At 42.9% G+C, this 13,947-nt stretch overlaps 1 long non-coding RNA gene across 1 annotated transcript in view; it reads right to left on the bottom strand.

The window, feature by feature from the left end:
- Positions 1-227: 227 nt before the first annotated feature.
- The window catches only part of LOC142829390 (uncharacterized), a 33,784-nt gene continuing 20,064 nt past the window's right edge, over positions 228-13,947 (bottom strand). The window contains exon 3 of the long non-coding RNA XR_012903780.2: positions 228-737. This is a non-coding gene — a long non-coding RNA (uncharacterized LOC142829390). The remainder of the gene's footprint in view (positions 738-13,947) is intronic.

Raw genomic sequence — 13,947 nt, forward strand, 5'->3', positions numbered from 1 at the left:
AAGGCACTGCTCAGCTTCTTGTTTCACAGCTTCTTGTCATTCTTCCAATTCTAATGGGATATCTAGCTCCTTTTTCCATCTAGAAGTTATAGTCTCCATTTTGGTACTGTTTAAGCAATGTAAACCTCTGCAAATCTCTCTGGTAATGCCTTCCTTTGTCATCTGTTAAATAAAACTCTCTCTAAGATAACTGCTTCTCTGGTTAGCATTTCATTTTTATTATCTCAAAGTACCGCAAAACTTCTCATTTGAAAAAAGCAAATAAAATAGAAAAACCCCACAATCTGGATTATTTCTAATATTATCTATCCCAATGCACACTTGGTGTCAAACAATTGGGTAAAAAGGGTTTTATTATTTATAGTTAATATGAACTCCTGACTTAAATGTCTCTTCCAGTGATAAGAATTGGAGAATTTCCAACTGACTCTTGCTTTGAGGTCCAGTTTTTTCCATGGAAATGCGGGTTTTAGAGTAAACCATTTTTACAAGATATCTGCATTCCATGGAAAATGAGGATTCTTTTCATTGGGAAGGCAAAACCAAACTATTTCATTCTTTATATGAAATATTTAAATTAAGAACAGCAGCCATGGTTCCCCAGGGAAGGAGTAGTTAAGTTGCTTCATGTCTCCAGTCTTCTCTTCTCTTGCCAAGGATTTCAGGATGCCCCCACCTAGTCTTTCTAATAGGGGTGACCTTGATGCATCATGGGATATGTAGTCTCAGCAGGAAGCCTACAGAGAAAAATTGGAGTTGTAAGTCAGGTGCATAAAACTTCCTTTAGGTACTGCAACAATATTTCCAAATTGAAACCATATAAAGAAATATTCCAGCCAAACCCCAAATGAATTTCTTCTCAAAATTGTCCTTAGCAAAATTTCAAACAACCTCTTCACCTCACTGTAAGATGGGCAGAATCTTACTCATTGGGCTCGGGACTTTTGTGTGTGTGGGAAGGGCTGGTTTCTCTAAGGACATTTATCAGCAGAACTATACTGATATTATAGCACTGTCGTTACCCCAGTGGACGTCCTAATGTGATCACGCTTTTTCCGGTCTAGTTCCTGTCACTTTACAAGATGTATATATAAAAAAGAGCTCTTTACAGAAGTGTGTCCACACAACATGCTATGCCAGTATATAATTATACCACACGTAGCATTATAATGAGACTATAATTAGGTATATTAGGCCTGGTCTACACTAGGGCTACGTCTGCACTGACAGCTTCTTGCACAAGAACTCTTTTGCGGAAGAGTTCTTGTGCAAAAACTCTTCCACAAGAGCGCGTCTACACTGGTATGTGCTTCTGCGCAAGAGATGTGCTCTTGCACAAGAGCATCCATGGCAGTGTAGACCCTCTCTTCCGCAAGGAAGCTCTGATGGCCATTTTAACCATAGGGGCTTCTTGTGCAAGAAATTCATGTTGCCTGTCTACACTGCCCTCTTCTGGAAGAGGGCTTCTTCCTGAGCGGGAGCATCAGAGTTCTCACGCAAGAAGCCCTGATTTTCTACAGTACAGCGTCAATTTACTTGTGCAAGAATGCACGGCCAGTGTAGACAGGCGGCATGTTTTTGCGCAAGAGTGGCTGTTTTCGCACAAGAACGCGCCAGTGTAGACACAGCCTAAGACCTCGGTCTGAAATTAGCCCCCCAAGGTCGACTTTGTAAATGATGCATCCACACTACCAAGCCCATTATTCCTCATGAAAAGCAAGACTACAGAGTTTGAATTCCATGGTCCCTTATTCTGGAATAACGCTATTCCCGAACGCATAAATCCAAAATGACGTTAGTGTGGATGCTCCGGTGCCACTAATTCAAATTCATTGGCCTCTGGAGAGCTGAGGGAAGTCTCCCGGAGTGCTTCCAGGAGCTCTAAGTCTGAGGTAGTGTGTCCACATTAACAGAGCCTGCCTTGAACTACATTTGATTCTTCCCTCTAGTGAGAATACAGAACTTAGACTTCTGGGCACCTGATTTTACAAATTTGAACATAATACATTCGAAATAACAGTGTCGATGTGGCCATAAATAAACACTATCATTAGAATAATCCAATTCTGCTGCAAAGTTTCTCCATGTAGACAAGTCCAAGGTGATTTGTCTAACAATGCACAGCAAATCCATCTCAGAGAGCTGAGATAGCAATCCAGCTCACTGGACTCCTATTTAGAAAAAAATACCCTGGCAAAGAGAGAGAGGGGGAATCTATAAAACCCATGATCTAAAGACAAATTGAAATGTAAAAAAAACCCAATAAGAGTACAGGACTTTCAGGTTAATAGGGTGCTAGAGATTAGTGTTTATCACAGTTTAAAAAGAGACAAGATGATTTTTCATTACATTCCTTTTAAAAATGTTGATCGTACCCCTCCCTCGCTTTTTCACAGCATCTATTGGTGGGGCAAACAGGTGAATTATTTAGAAAGTGCCATGTGAAAGAAGAACAGCTGCAGCAGAGAAGATGAAAAACTGTGCTGTAGCCTGAAAAACATATTGGTAATCAAAAGATAAATGATTATGAATGATCCCAGCGATAACTAGTTTGCTTTGCTTCACAATAAAAGCTGCACCGTGACAGTATTCAGCCGGGTAATAGAAAATGTATGTCAGAACTCAAGGGCATTAGAGTCTTATAGCTTAAACAAATATGTATTCATTGGGAACTAAGGTCATTCAGGGAAAAACCTTGATGGTGAAGAAACTTAATTTAATACTTTTTTTTTTTCTATTTAGGCCATGCACTCATATATCCTGTCATTAATCTAACTGGTGGCAATTCAGCTAATGCTATTCTGCACATACATATCTATTTTCTTCCACCTCCACTGCTAGAAGATATTTTAAAAATATATTTCGGAAAACCAGCTCAATGCAAAGCTACACTGAGAACTGTCATGAGAGCAAGAGGAAAAAAGATTTTTGAAACCAAGTCCACGGTACTTTTTGTTAGACAATATTTCCTCGACACTCTATTTTAGGCATTAGAACAGCTTAGATCTATTTAGACCCAACTGCATGTGCCAGCCTCTTGTGTCTCATTTAGCTGTTTGCTCATACCCCTGTGAAACAGTCAGAGCCTAACTTCATCGTGAAAGTAGAGTTATTTCATTGAAACTCCTCTCCCCCTCCTACCAAAAAACAAAACCCCAAACCCATATTTTAACCAAAATGTTTGTTGTGGCTGAAATACTTTGGGTTTGTCAAAACACCAGCAAATTGAAATTTTGGGCATGTCTAGAGTAGGAAGTTATTTCGGGAGTTATTATTTTGAAGTTAGGTATTTCAAAATAACACAATCATAATACAGGGGAGTCTCTAAATTAGTGCGAGGCAGGCTCCATTAATATGGATGCGATATCTCGTCTTAGGGTCCCAGGAAGCACTGCAGTTTCAGCTTCGGTTCTTTTTTTCCCCATCAATAAACTGGAGAAGTTTTCAAAAGATTTTTTTGTCCTGCTTCCCAAGAAAACCAAATAGCATCTCCCCGGATCTAGTCACAAGTCTGAAGCTTTCAAGCCAGCTGAGGTTCACTGCCAGGTTGCAATATGCTGGACGGCATGGAAAGTCGGCAGCAGTAGCAGGCTAGGGCTGTGACAGTGCGGCTCATTTTTTGGATGAATTGTTTTATTCATTGAAAAATGCAGTTTTGGCCCACCGGAAACTCCTCAAGGGTGTGACCTCATACAAGTTTCATCTGGGCATCTATTTAAGAGACAGTGCTGGGTAAAGTGTGTAGAGGCCTACGCTCGCTCTATCTCAAACCTAGGAGCCTTGCCCTAGGCGTGTACGTTATCTCTTCTTTTTCTAAATTCAGGACTCAGAGGAGAGCTCTGGGTAGGGGCTCAAGCTAAACAGTTTATATTTTTTTATGAAAGGGCCGCTGGACAGATTAAACCCAGTTTGGGGCTGCCATTGCAGCATAAGGAGAACAGGACACCGGCAGGGTCTGCCCTCGGCGTTCGATTAACGGGTCTACACTAGACCCACTAAATCAAATGCTAGAAGATCGACCTCTGGAGGGTCCATCTTCTCGCTAGTGTAGACATGCCCTGAGTTTCACAATTACACAATGGCTTGGCCAATTCTTGGGATAATTTTATATCAATGCAAAATGAGTGTCACTCCTTCTACATCTGACTAATGTTTGATCTACATTCAGTCGGCACAGGCAGGGCCGATTCCCCCGAATTGGGCCCCATGCCTAACAGGGTCCCACTCCCAGACACGCGGCACATTCGCGGTGCCACCCCAGGCGCACGGCACATACACGGCCCCACCCTGCGAATCGGGCCCCACACATCCTAAAGCCGGCCCTGGGCACAGGTGTAAATGGCTGCAGGATGAGTAGGGCAATGGAAAAGCCATTTTTGGAGGAAAGTACCTTTCTCTGGTTGTGAATGGGTTAAGTGTAGCAGGGATCCGAAGAGACAGCAGCAGTCACAGGTTGAGTTGATGGAAGTGGATGAAAATAATTAACTTCACCAACGCCAGGCCTCCACACGGAGGAGCGGCAGAGAACAGACGCAAGCAACTCCGCATGGCGATAAATAAGGAAGCTTTTCCTCTAGTCGGGTCATTAAAAGTCATATTATAATTTTTATTCTATTAAGATATGGAGGCTTATTTACATTCCCCCTGAAATGGAATCACAGCGGGCTGTCACCTGGTGATAATACAATTGAAAGCGCCAGGGATCTGTTCAACGCAAAGGCAATAAATGGGCCCCGGAGAGATAGGAACTGCTCGGAACGAGCCACAAAAGCCATGAATCCTCAGAGGGGGAAAAGGAGGCCAAGCAAATACCATTTTCCAGCATTTCCAAGTCATTCAAGAGTTGTAATTGGACTGAGCACAAGCAAAAGGCGTACGGCCAGGCAAGAGATCGGTGTGGTGATCCATGTCACTGGGAGACCTGTCTATCCCTGAGCTGTGGGGGAAGACACCACGTGGGAGCCTCAGGAAAACGTGGAAAGAGACAAAGAACAATGTTTTCTGGAGCACGTAAGTGTGTGTCTACACTGCAGTTAGGCACCGACAGCTGACTTGGACTAAGGGGCTGTTTAGCTGCGGTGTAGACAATCAGTTGGGTTGTGGTCCAGGCTCTGGGACCCTCCCAACTCACGGGGGTCTACATGTTATCAGACTACACTCCTGGCTGGTGGGGTTATCCAGCAAAGTCCCCGCAGTGTTACCTAGCCTGAGCCTGAGCACCTACACTGCAATTAAACAGCCCCTTAGCCCCAGTCAACTGCCATGGCTCACTTGTGAGTTTTAACTGTAGTGTAGACACACCCTGAATGGCTTAGGCAGCCTGGTCCAGTTCTTCAAAGGTGTAGGCTAGGGGTGGGGAAGCAGTGGGGAAGTTAAGGTCCGGGGGCCGGATTTGGCCCCCAAGGCTCAGTGCTCCTTCCCATGGTGCTCCAGCCCCCAGGCCTCTCCACTGCCAGGCTGAAGCACATGAAATCTACCAACCTGCCCCCTCCCCCGCCATGCTCTGGTGTGTGAGGAGAACGTGAGGAGTGTCTTTTTCCACAGTCAGGGCCCATGTCAGTGAGGGTTTCTTTTTGTTTTGTTTTCTGCTTGCTTCTCACTTGTATGCAGCCCCCAACTGATTTTTCTGTGGGTCAATGGCCCCCAACCCAAAAAAAGGTTCCCCTGCTGTAGGCCACGGGAGTTAGACTCATTTGTCACTCAAGTGGTTTGACGATTTTAGTAAAAAGCAAAAAAAAGACAAGGCACAGAAGCTGTTATTTCCTGGGCTTCCATTCGTGCTTGATGTGAAGCATTCAAAAACTAGAAGAGGTTAGACACCAATCCCCACCAAAGTAAAATGGATGGGCAGGTTTCTACGCTGGCGTCATGTCTGTCCACAGGGAGTAAGATACAGGATCAGGCCTTTCTCTGGTTTATTTAGAAAGTAGGGTTGGCTGGGCCCAGAATGTAGGGCAGTTGGGGGGCTCCTCCAGTGGTGCAGCAGATGAGGTATCTGCCTTCAGAGCAAGAGGTGCAGGGTTCCAGCCTTGGCCCCTGGGAACAGCCACAGATTTTGGAGGAGACCACAGTCATAATTATCATCTATTAGTAGCCCTCGAGGTCTTACAAATTGGTGGGTGGCCAGCCATGAAATGTGAAGAGAACCCCCAACTGATAGCTTAGTTCACATGCCTGCCCTTGGAGCTTGCTCGACCACCACCGAGAAGATCCAGCAACAAGGGCGAAACAATTCAAGGCTCTTGGTAACCACCACCAGATACCATGGCAACAGGGATCGTGCAGACTGCTTGGCTGGGTCCCTTGGAAGTAGTTGTCTCAAACCTCCCCGTGGTGAGCAGAGGGCCGGGAGCAAACCGAGACCCACCTTGTGAGAGAGAGTCCAAAGATCTGATGTGGGGAGCGCTGACTAGGCCAAGTCCCACTGGAGTGGTGAGGAGTTGGAGCCTCTGTTTCACTGAGGCCTGCTTCGCGGAGAGGAGCGTTGAGCAGAATGAATTGCACGGGTTCCATGCTGGGTGAAGAGAGATGCTAGCGCCGGCTCTGAGGCACTGGGAACCCTGACTTTCAGACCTAGCCTGAGCTCTGGTTTTTCTCTGAAGTATATCAAAGGCCATTCAATGAGAACACCTACTGCTAGTGACCAACCAAACGGCATCAATGCAGCGTATATAAAAGCTGCCTGGGGAACAGGTTGCACATCACAATTCAGCTGCATCATTAGGAATCGATGATTTAAGTGGCACAGGGCTATGACTCTGAGTTGGAGATGAAAAGAAATAAAGGGAGTTTGGGGGAATTATTTAATGACTGGGAAACCAGAAAGAGAGAGAGATTTAATTTCACAGTGCGATACTGCTCATCACGGAGAAGCTGCAATTTAACAAACACAAGTTATTTCTCCCCGCCGACTAGATTTTGTCCTATCAATGACATTTGTGCATCCCAATCCTCAAGATAAACAACGAATCAAGGCAATCCAATAACTCGGAGAGCTAAGCTTCCAGAACAGGAGGCTGAGAGGTATCATGCCAGGCACAGGTTTGGGGAATACAACTTTTCAGATGTAATTTTGGTAGCGTAATATTTGCTGCCTGTAATGCATATGTGTGAAGCAATTGCATAGCAGCTCTGATGTGGAGCTGATGAACAAGAGAGGGTGTGTCTGAATAACAGAGATATGACTCTAATGAGAAAGACAAGATGGTCTAATAGAGTGAACATCGGTCACTGAAATCTACTCTGAAATTATTGTGTGGCTTTAGGTGAGGGAAGTGCCTCATCCATAAATCACAGGGTGGAATTCTCTGGCCTATATTATACTATATATGAGGTTAGGCTATCTGATTATAGTGGTGCCTTCTGGCCTGAAAACTCTAAGATCACTTCTCTGCCTCAGTTTCCCCACACATTACATAGAGAGAGTGATAGCCACAATGCAGAAGTGAAGCAGGGATTGAGTCCATAAATGATATGTAATTAATAGTTGATGGATGCAATTCAGTACTGAGCACTTACATTCCCCAGCCCTTCATCCGAGGCACTATTAACGAATGAGAATTGCACATGTGCTTAATGTTGGCCTAATTCTGCTCCACCTGAAAAGTGACACTTCCAGTCAGCACGGGGCAAGTCCCACCTATTGAGTCTTTCCCTGCTCTGATTGGTCACCTGTCAAATAGTCAAATGTAACTATAGATAAAAAAAATAGGTCTGTCTGCCAACTATGTTCATTTATTCATGCAAATACACAGTCAGCTTGAATTTTCAGTGCCACCTGTTCATAATATTGGCTTATCTCTCATTTGGACACTGATTGCTTTGAATGTGTGTGCAAAGGCCAATAATGCCCATATAAATTCATAGCTCCAAGTTCAATGATACAATAATGCTAGCACTAAGACTATAGTCCCTATGGGCATGTCTACACAGCAGGGCTGAAGCCGAAATAAGCTATGCAACTTTAGCTACGTCAATTGTGTAGCTGAAGTCAAAATAATTTCTTTTGGCTTTTGGCATTATCTACACAGCAGGAAGTCAGAGAAAAAGCTCTCTTCCTCCATCTTCCTTTATGCCTCATGAAATGAGGATTATAAGAGTCAGAGTAAGAAGTCCTCCAGCTCAACATTATTTTGACATTATGTTGAAATAACTGGTTGTAGTGTAGACGTGGATTATGTTACTTCGGAATAATGTCAGTTATTCCGAATTAACGCTGCTGTGTAGACATAGCCTAAGAGACTGGATGGGAGTTTCTTTGTAGCCCATTCAAAGATTCACCATTGGCAGCTCTAACTGCAATGTCTAATTTTCCCACACTAGCCTTCAATTACGTGTGTGTCTTCTGGTTTTGTTGTGTACTTGTCTTAGACTTTTCCTTCCAATTTGTCAGGACTAAGCAACTCATCAGCTATCGGATCATCATTTTCATTCTCTGCATAAAGCATTAAGGTGCTACTTACTGTCACTTTAAACAAAAACAAATGAGCTATAAGAGGTGCCAGGTATGGCTTTTCAGTGGTAACAGGAACATTTCTGTAGGTGCCTACCTAAAACAATTCCTTTCTTCAAGCAGTAAGATCCATATTCCTATCCAAGAACTTACTAGGACGTTAGCGACTTTGAGCAGGAGAGACATATTTCTGCATCAATAACTGGCAAATCTGAGCTCCACCCCAATCTCTTAGCAGCCAAGACTGCCACACCCATAATGAAAAGTGTCATTTTATAATAAAGTAGATTAGCCTGTACATTAAAATTATTAATAATTTTAACTAGAAAGCTGTTTAGTGAAGAGTGTGAGAATGAGAACTAATTAGAAACCAGTATGTCCATCCTGTGAAAAATTCCACTATTTTGGCATTTGTTGTTGTTTGTGAATGGGACAAAAAGCTGCCATATCAACAAAGTTGGCAAACCACAAAGTTCTGACAAATTTCAATTTGGAAACGTCAAAACAAAAACCATTGAGCTTTGATCAAAATAAACTGTATTGTTTTGAAATGTGGATCTCAAAATTAATTTGGAAAGGTTGATCTGTTTGACATTTCAAACTGAAGGCACGTTTGGCATTTTGAAATGTCAATTAGAATTTTCTGATAGAAAAATAAAAAATGACATCAAAAGCGATATTTTTCAATGAAACCCCATATTTTGTTGGGAAAAAAAAATTGCTCCGAAAATTTCAACCAGTTGTTCACCTTGATATCAAAATGTTTTTTTTCTCTTAACCAGCATTATCAGATCAAGAAGCCTTGCTACTCAAAGAAAGAAATGGTTTTTTGTCCAGGTTGCATTGCTCGGCATCGTTCTATTTTGCATTCATTGTGTATTTTGATTACAATAGCTCACAGAAGTCCCAGTCTGGATCAGCCCATTGTGCTAGGTTCTGCACACACACAAAGTAGACACTAGTCATCATCACAAAGAGTTACAATACTTTTTCAAAGGGTACACCTATACAGCAGGGCAAAAGTCGAATTAAGCTACACAACTTCAGCTACGTCAATTGCGTAGCTTACTTTGAAATAGCTTAACTTGGCTTTTGGCGCTGTCTACGCAGCAGGAGGTCGAAGGAAGAACACTCTTCCTTTGACTTCCCTTACTCTGACTACTGTAGCCCTCATTTCATGAGGAGTAAGAAGTTCTCCAGGTCAACATTATTTCAAAATAAAGTCTTGTAGCGTAGATGTGTATTATGTTATTCTGAAATAATGCTGCCGTGTTGATGTACCCTAATTGTTCAATATAGAAAGAAGTTCAGATGTCAGATGATCCTAACTGTTCATTCCTGATGTAATATGTAACTTGGAATCAATATATCTAAAGATATTTTTCTAAAGGCTGTTTTCTGCTTACCTGGGCTGCTCCATTGTATAATGTGTTCCTCCTAAAAACTGTGTGGCTGCGTCTAGATTGGCATGATTTTCCAGAAATGCTTGTAACGGAAAAGTTTTCCGTTAAAAGCATTTTCAGAACAGAGCATCTAGATTGGCATGGGACGCTTTTCCGCAAAAGCACTTATTGCAGAAAAGCGACCGTGCCAATCTAGACGTGCTTTTCCGCAAAAAAGCCCCGATCGCCATTTTCACGATCGGGGCTTTTTTCAGAAAACAAATCTGAGCTGTCTACACTGGCCCTTTTGCGCAAAAGCTTTGCGTAAAAGGGACTTTTGCCTGAATGGGAGCAGAATAGTATTTCCGCAAGAAGCACTGATTTCTTATAGTAGGAAGTCAGTGCTTTTGCGGAAATTCAAGCGGCCAGTGTAGACAGCTGGCAAGTTTTTCTGGAAAAGCGGCTGATTTTCCAGAAAAACTGGCCAGTCTAGACACAGCCTGTTAGATGAGGTTTTCACATTTTCTCTGCCGACACCTGGAGGTTTCTTATAAGGGAGTTTCTCTCCCCATCCATGGCTTCTCTTGGAAAGCCATTTCACTGCTTGTCTCTCCATTTTTCCATCTGCAAAATGGAGCTCATGATGTTGACCTCTTTTTGCAACAGCTCTTCTTTTTACTAGGAGATGTCGAAACTCTCTGCAACGTATTCATGTAATCCCTTAGGGCATAAGTGCAGAAGGAGAAAGAAAGTTCTTTGCCCTGTACTATCTGTATACACCAGGTGATCCACCTTGCTATGGAAGACAAGAGATTTTTTTAGGCAGGTAATCAAGTGCATAGAAACGTGGCCTAAGTTTTCCACAGAAGTCTAGAGCTAGGAGCTAACCTGCCTAAATAAATGGCCTGATTATCAGCGGTGAAGAGTGTCTACATCTTGTGTTGATTTCCACCCCTTTCTATGCTGGCCCAGACTGTGTGTTGGAATCTTCCTTGGAGCCATTAAAAAAGCACAGTTCACCATCCAAGTCCCGGACCCAGGGGGAGCAATCGGCTTCATCATGCCTTTGCTTTTCCCCAATCTCTGCTCATTACCAAAACCCCCTCACCATTTCTCCTCTTTTTTCCTTGATCATCACGTACTGCCCTGTAAACAGCTCACAGCTGGTAGGTTTTACTATGACTTCAGAGGTAACTCATCCTATCATGATGTCACACAACCTTCTCCATACGTTAATCCATTAGATAGCTGTATCCTGCTCAGCTCTGTCTCTGCCTATCTCTGAGATTCTCTAGGGTTGGTAACATTTTCATTGACTTCCATGGGATTTGGCCCAGGGCCTACGTTCTATGTCTCGGCTGGCATTCTATGGTCCTCAACCAAGTTGTGGTCGAGGAGTGATGTGGTCTGCAATTTTGGATGAGTTGGAAAACTAGTTTTTTAATGATTCCTCCTTCAAGGAGGAGGGTGGATTTGTGTCTCCTTTTAACTTAATATATCCCCTTTATCTGCAACAAAATGTACTGGACTGCATGGTAACAGGAACATCTCTCCCTGTGCCAGCTAATGATTTTTCAAGCCAAAGGAGAATAGGGCCACATGTAACAAAAGCTAGGTCTAGACTACAGTCCTTTGTCGGAAAAAGCTATGCAAATTCTGATGGCTTTTCTGGAAGAGCCTTTTCCGCCATTTGGCCCCGTCTAGACATCCTAAGATATAAAGAATGGACAGTCTAGACGGGGCCAAAGGGCAGAAAAGCTTCATCTTTCAGAGGAGCCCTCATTCCCCATAGAATGAGGTATACAGGGCTCCCCAAAAAAGCGTGTTTGCTCTTCCAAAAAAAAAAAAAAAAAGCGGAAGAGAAAATGCGTTCTCTGGATGCGGTGGAGTTTTTCTGGGATACCTTCGATATCCTGGAAAAACACGCCAGTCTAGATGTACCCAAAAGAAGCGGAAGTAGACTATGGATTGTCTCTCCTTTTGGTCATTCGGAGAGAATGACTAGCTGGTAAGTTATCTCCTACGTTGGTCCCACAGTCAAAGATAAGATGGATGATGATTGGCTGAATTAACTCTGATGTCACAATTACAACCAGGATCCACAGTGTCACAGTCCCACTAGCCAACCAACCATGAACCTTGATACCACAAACCCAGTCAACCAGAAATCACAGTTTAACAACGCTAATGGCCAACGAATCATGAATCCCAATAAAGAAGAAGAGGAGGGTTGGGAGGGTAAGAGAAGGAAAGAAGATATACTTGGTGGAAGTTCAGTACTATCTAACCTTTATATTCTGAGATAAGTATGAATAAAAATATAAGTGGGTTTAAGCCCAAACTGCTGATTTTTGCTTTGTGCACTTTTTAGAAACTAACAGCCTAATTTTCTGTAGTTCTGAAAAATTGAGCTAAAAAAATGAAACATTATTTGTCCAGTCAATTCCCCCAATGTGATTCTTGCAGCCATCCCATTTGTAACGATGATAACAAATTGATCACTTGTCACTGCTAGGAAAGATCCATCATAGCTGACACAAGATTTTCATGGCTATTGTTACATTTTGGAGTAAGGATCCTGGAAAATTTTAATAACTGTACAAAAAGATGGAAGCAGAACATTTTTGAGACAGATACAGCAGCACAGACCAGATTTACAGTGACTATATCGACTTGATTTTTGAAAATTGTTATTTTGACTGAAGGAGTACCTTTGGGTACATCTACACTGCAGCACTATTTCGGGATCCTTCCAGGATCCCGAAATAGCTATCCACGTCTTGACAGCATGCCCGTTATTTTGAAATATCTTTTGAAATAATGGGTGCTTTATTTCAATGTCTCTGTCTACACAAAGCCACATTTTGAAATAAACCACTATTGCAAAATGTCCCTTAGTTCAAAATAAGCTACACAATTTGCATTATGCAAACTGTAAATCTCATTCCATTAGGATTAAGGGTACTGTGTAGACACACCCTTAGGCTGTGTCTAGACTACATGCCTCCGTCGACGGAGGCATGTAGATTAGATAGATCGGCAGAGGGAAATGAAGCCGCGATTAAAATAATTGCGACTTCATTTAAATTTAAATGGCTGCCCCTCTCTGCTGATCAGCTGTTTTTCGGCAGATCGGGGCAGTCTGGACGCGCCGCGTCGACAAAGAAGCCTTTCTTGATCGGCACAGGTAAACCTAGTTTCACGAGGCATACCTGTGCCAATCAAGAAAGGCTTCTTTGTCGACGCGGCGCGTCCAGACTTCCCCGATCTGCCGACAAACAGCTGATCGGCAGAGCGGGGCAGCCATTTAAATTTAAATGAAGCCGCGATTATTTTAATCGCGGCTTCATTTCCCTCTGCCGATCTGTCTAATCTACATGCCTCCGTCGACGGAGGCATGTAGTTTAGACGTACCCTTAGAGACTACAGTCTAAACCAGGAACCCATTATATTATGCACTATAAAGATATATGATGAGACACAGCCCCTAACCCCAAAACCTTACCACCTAATGAAATACATTGTACAAAAGATGGGAGGCAAAAAGAGATGCAGCAATGTGTAAACAGGCTAACAGCAGGGTCGTGGCAGAGCCAAATTTCTGTCTTCCTTATACTAGGATGGTAAATTCTTTGGGGTAAGAGCTATTTGCATTTTTCCAGCACCATGACCAGGATCCCCTAGCTGCTTTGGTAATATAAGTAACAATAATAATTTTAAAAGACCACACTTCATCTTTTAAAAATGAACTAATCTCACAAGAAATAATAGACACCTGACAGAACAGTCTTTTAAAGAGCCATTTTTGTTCTCTATCCTTCTTCCATTCTTCAAAACTTTCTGCTCTCCTGCTGAGGTTTCATATCCTTGGCAGGGCAGCATGAATCCGTCAAAGATTGATTTAGCGTCTCTGTGGAGCTGAGACGATCTTTGTGGCATGTTTTTTCTACCACGCCTTCTCCGCAGGACTAGAACTTTCCGGTGCCATCACAGTGCAAACAAGGAACACTGTTTTCAAACACACGGAAGGCCTTAAGGAGCACAGCTACTATTTGCAACATGGCTCTGGCACGTTGGAGCCGAAGTCTCTTTGAAAATCAGTGTGTGTGTGTA

Source organism: Pelodiscus sinensis, chromosome 4, assembly GCF_052426305.1.
Source record: "Pelodiscus sinensis isolate ZL-2025 chromosome 4, ASM5242630v1, whole genome shotgun sequence".
In the NCBI taxonomy this organism is placed as follows: domain Eukaryota; kingdom Metazoa; phylum Chordata; order Testudines; family Trionychidae; genus Pelodiscus; species Pelodiscus sinensis.